The sequence below is a fragment of the Aphidius gifuensis genome, linkage group LG5, assembly GCF_014905175.1.
Source record: "Aphidius gifuensis isolate YNYX2018 linkage group LG5, ASM1490517v1, whole genome shotgun sequence".
NCBI lineage: Eukaryota > Metazoa > Arthropoda > Insecta > Hymenoptera > Braconidae > Aphidius > Aphidius gifuensis.
The window spans coordinates 12,101,781-12,107,780 of record NC_057792.1 but is presented as its reverse complement, the minus strand read 5'-3'; positions in this window follow the sequence as shown (position 1 = coordinate 12,107,780).

Below are 6,000 nucleotides of genomic sequence, written 5' to 3'. Positions count from 1 at the left end.
ATAGAACAAAATCAGGTGAATCTACAAATTACATAATTAAGTAGAAAAAGTGAATGAAACAAGTCAATTAAAGAGATAAAGGTGAAGGTGAAAATTGAAGGTTAGAAAGAAAAAAAAGTGTGAGTGAAGAAAAGAGAAGGCAAGACGGGAAGTAAAGAGAATGACAATGACGAGAGAAGTGAATATGAAAGTGAGATGAGTGATTTTGCACCGGACAGTACTGATAAAAAAACAAGAGGAAGGCCAAGAAAGAAAATTTGAAGGAAAAGGGAAAAACGTAAAGTTAAGTGAGAAGATAGAGAGAGAAGAATGGACTAACTATTTTAAAAAGTTAATAGGAGAAGAAGAGAGAGCAGAGATAGAGAAAGAGGGAAATGAAAATGAAAAAAATAATAATAAAAAAATAATTATAGTAGAAAAAAGAGACGACAGGGTACAAGAAAACATGGAGGAGAAAATAATGAATGGTTTATTTAATGAAAATGAACTGGAAAAAGCAATAAAAAAGGTGAAAAAAAGAAAAATGCGGGAACAGATGGTGTACAAGTGGAGTTCTTAGGAGCACTAAAGGGAATAAGCGGAGAGGGACTATTGAGATGTCCAAATAAAATCTGGGATACAGGAAATATACCTAAAGAATGGGAGGAGGCAATAATTTGTCCAATATTTGAAGGAGGAGAAAAAGATAAAATAAATAACTATAGAGGGGTGTCTTTATTAAACGCAGGGTATAAGCTTTTTACGAGCATGATATATAATAGGTTAGACAAATGGCTAGAGGGAGGAAGTAAATTAAGAGAGACACAAGCTGGATTTAGAAAAAATAGAGGGACAATAGAACAGGTGTATGTGTTAAACTCATTAATAGGGAAGAAGTTAAAAGAAAAGAATGGAAGATTATAAGCGTTATTTATAGACTTTGAGAAAGCCTTTGATAGAGTAGATAGAAAAATACTTTTTGATAAAATAAAAAAAAAAGGGATAAGAGGGAAATTGTTGAATATGATAGAAAACACATATAAAAGGAATAGTTGTAGAGTGAAGGTAAATGGGGAGCTGTTAGAGGAATTTGTAGCGCATGAGGGGGTGAGACAAGGTTGTACAATGAGCGCAATGCTATTTAATATATTTATTGACGATATGGATGAGGAATGGGAGAAAAAAAATACAGGGGGAATAGTAGTAGAGGGAAAAAAATACATATGTTGAAATATGCGAATGACGTGGTAATAATTGCGGAAAATAAGGAACAAATGAAAGAATCAATAAAGTTAATAGAAAGATATGAAAAAAAAACAATATGAAAGTAAATGTAAAAAAAACCAAAATGATGATAATTACAAAAAATAAAAGAGAAAAAAGAGAAGAGAAATGGTGTCATAGGGGAGAAGAGATTGAGGTCGTTAAGGAATTTACATACTTAGGATGTAGAATAAAAAGTGATGGGGGATGGGATGAACACATAGAGACACTAGTAATGAAAGGACGGGGAGCAGCTAGTAACACATGGGATTTAATAAAAAGGGCTGATAGAAAAGAATTTAAAAAAAGAATGTACTTGATAAATACTATAGTAGAGTCAAGTATGCTACATAGATCAGAGTTCTAGGCGTGGAAGGATAGAAAAAGTTTAGAAAAGATACAGGGAGGTCTAACAAAAAAAGCAATGGGAATAAAAAAAAATACTCCAGAATATATATGGGGCAGAGAATCGGGGGTTGATACGATAAAAGAAAAGATGACAAGAAGAGCGATAAACTATATAGAAAAAATTATTGAAATGAAAGATAGTAGACTAGCGAAGATATGTTCGAGAGAAAAATGTAGAGGAATATTAAATAAGAATATGACAAGGTGGGGCAAAGAATTTCTAGAGAGATTAAAACAGTTTGAATGTGAGGAGGTATGTGAGTTGATATATAAAAAAGAGGAAAAGAATGAGATAATGACTAAAATAGAGACGGGATACTGTATAGGTGGATAGAGAAAAAAGAGAAGAAATAAATAGGAGAATTATAGAAAGTAGCTACAAGTTATACCAATTTGTGAGAACGGGAGAAAAAATAGAAAATTATTGGATTGAGAACGGGATAAGTGCATACAATAAAGAAAGTTGGGCGAGGATGAGGTGCGGTAACGTCGGAAAAGCGTATAAAAAAGAGAATGTGAAAGGATGTGTGGCATGTACAGGGAAACATTGTAGCATATATTAGTATGCCCGATGATGTGAGACAAATGTGACAAAAGGTTAAACAAGGAAATGGATAGAATGTTTAAAGGGGTAAGAGAGGAAGAGATGATGGGGGTAGTAGTAAAGATGCTAAGAGGGAATATAGTAAAAGACATGTGTCAAGAACATTTGAAATAGAGTGCATGAAATGAAATACAAAATAATAAAATAAAAAAAGAGATTAAAATAAAAATGGAAAGCTGCCAATGAAGTTATAACTGCCTTCGTTCAGAACGCCACGAGAGAGAAAATGATACAAGATAGAATTAAGAGATAAAAAATTGATAAAAAAATGAAAATGTAAAAATGTAAAAATATAATGTAGAAATGTAAAAAGAGAAGAGAGAGAGAGGAGTAAAATAAGGGTGAAGAAAGTAAGAGGAATATATACCGCAAAAGTATAAATTAGAATATACTAAATAAAATGTGGTGTCTGTAAAGAGACAATGTGTTAAAAATATGTATATATGTAATATAAATGTGTATTAGATGTATGTCAATGGCACAATAAATAAATAAATAAATAGAAAAAAAAAATATATTATTTTATTTTAGTTATTATTATTTTAATTTAAAGTACCCAATGTCAATGGCGAGACGACAAGCAGCGTAGTCACGGTTTCTCTTTTGTGCTATCCTTCGTTGCTGCAATGCGAGGCATAAAATAAAATAATCATAACTAAAATAAAATAATATATTTTTTATAAAGCAAATTCATTCTCCAATTTTTATGAATCTTTTATTTTACAATTTTAATTAATGAATATTTGATTTTTGAATTGGAGAATTTCAATAGTTGCTACCTCGAAATTAACAAGGAGAATTTTGTGGGGAAAATTGAAGCTCCCTGATGACAAGTTATATCGTCATCCAATTATGAAGTCTGTCATGTCAACGGTCTGAAGCCAAGAAAATACAATAAAGAGACTACAATATATAAATGCTATGGAGAAAAAGAAAAATAAAAAACTCATCGACCCCGAAAATATTGAGACTCTATTGGTCCGTAGTTTGATTAAGACTCAGATGCGGAATCAAAAAACATTAAAAAATGCTAGCTAAAAAAGAAATTAAATCATTTTGTTTGGGTCAAAAAAAAAGATCCACTAAGGCCTATAAAAATTTAAATTCTCAAACGCCATTTTGTATTCCTTCGATATCAACTTTAGAGCGTTTATCAGCAAATATATTAGTCGATGTTGGTCTCAATCCTATCGTTTTAAAAGCATTAGCAAAAAGAGCAGCCCAATTGTCATTCAAAGATAGGCACGTTGTCATAATGTTTGACGAAGTTGCTAATAAGGCTGGCTTGTTTTTGCATAAAAAATCGGGAAAAGTTGTAGGCTATCGTGACCTGGGAACGGAGGGTGGACGTTCCAAGGCCATTTGTAAAAAAACATTCGTTATGATGATGGGGGGGGGGCTTTATGATCAATTTACACAACCACTTGGTCTTTGGTTTCCGGGAGCTGTTATACAATCAGACGAAATTGCCACGATATTGCCACACGTTATCCGTAGCATAACGCAATGTGGTTTTATTGTGCCTGGTTGCGTGTGTGATCAAGGTTCAACGAATGTAGCCGCTTATAACATGCTCAAAAGTTTATCAGGATTACCGCAGAGTAGCTCTTTTTTTCTTGTTGACGGTTCGGAAATTGCAATATTTTACGATTTGCCACATTCAATTAAATGCTTAAGAAATTTATTACAAAGAGATTGGTAGAAATGGCTGAAAAACCAACCGGCTAACAATGAGTGTGTTTGGGATTTTCTTGGACAGACAATCCATTACGATGGAAAAGTAGCTAGATGGTGCGATGTTATTTCCATGTTTAGAAAAAAACAGGCTTCTGGTTCTACGGGAAAATTAAAGTATCGGTATATTTTCCCCACAACAAAAGAAAAGATAAGGGTTAAATATGCTGTACAAACTTTTAGTGCTTCGATAGCTAAGTATTTAATAGAAGTTCGTTGGTGAGCCAGAATGAGAGTCAATGCTTGAAACAGCTGATATATTTGAGGATTGGAATAGGTTATGCGATTCAGTACTTGGTCAAAAAAAAATTAAACTTTCGCGTAACAATCCAACGGCAACATCTGATCACTTGGAGGCTTGGGAATCATTTAAAGATAAATTCAGTAATATAAAATTAGTAAATTATAAAGCAATGACTGCTCGAAAGCCACCAACATTTGAAAACATTGTAACCACCATAACAAGTTTTCAAAATGTTTGGAATTATTTGAAATTTCAAGGGTTCGAAAAATTTTATACTCGTCAAACGACACAGAATCCTCTTGAAAATTTATTCGAGTTTTTTTAGATCAATCTGTAGTGACAGTACAAGTCTTGATTGTGTAACGTCTTGAGCATGCATGAAGACTGCATTAATCGTGAATTGTACGGAAACCTACACAAAGAAAAGTAATTGCGAAGCAGATAAAAGAACAAAATTATCAAGTTTTGATGACTTATTCAATTTTGTTGATGATAATGAAAATATCAGTTATAATAATGAGGATCAGGTTCGTAAAACGATAGGGAATGATAACGGACCAAAAAAGGATTCGAATAAAACATCTTATGCTCAAGATGGGCAATAAATTGGCCCTATACCGTTATTAGAATACTTGGAAGATTCAGATAGTGACTCCGGTGATGACAGAGGCAAGCTTCACATTGCATAAGATCCAGAAAGTGATATTGATGATAATATTCCAGCACTTCAAATTCCTGAAAGGAAATCGAAAAGTCTGGAAGATCACATCGTGGATACTTGTGAGCTTACCAATATTGTCATTACTGAACTCGCTATAAAAGTTTTTAGAAATATAAAATCAGAGTGTAAAAGTTGCTTACAAACCATGGATGTTCCATTGAATCCTTTTTTACCGTTAATGATAGAAAGTTTTGGAGGAGCAATCGAGCAGTTTAATCATATTGTAAAATTAATTTTATACGAAAACGATATTTTACTGAAAACACAAATTTTATTGCACGAGGTTGTTCCCTTAAATTGGTTTTTATGTTCAGATCATGACCTCAAGACAGATTTTATTAATTACCTTAGTGGAGAGTTAATTACCGAGTTTTGCCGGACCGTGAATAATGCATTCAGAGATCCAACAAGAAAAAAAGACGACAACAAAAAATTAAACGACACCGAAATTGTTGAAAAAACGCGTGTTCTAAAATCTAGCTTGTTATTATTATCTTATTTTAAAGTACCCAATGTCAATGGGGCACCGACAGGCAGGGAGTCGCGGTCTCCCTTTTGTGCTATCATTCGTAGCTCTAAGTTGAGGCATAAAATACAATAATATATTTTTTAAAAAGCAAATTAATTTTCCAATATGAATTTTCATGAATTCTTTCATTATGCAAGTTTAATCATTAAATATTTGCTTTTTAATTTGGAAAATTAATTTGCTTTTAAAAAAATATATTATTTCATTTTAGTTATTATTATTTTATTTTAACACTTCCAATCTCATTGACAAGCGAGTCACTTTTCTGTGCTATCCTTCGTAGCTGCAATTCGAAGCATAAAATAAAATAATCATAACTAAGATAAAATGATATGTTTTTCATAAAGCAAATTATTTTTCAATTAAAAAATCAAATAATTAATGATTAAAATTGCATAATAAAAGAATTCATAAAAATTGGAAAATTAATTTACTTTTTTAATATAGGTATATATTATTTTATTTTAGTTATTATTATTTTATTTTATGCTTTGAATCGCAGCCACGAAGAATAGCAC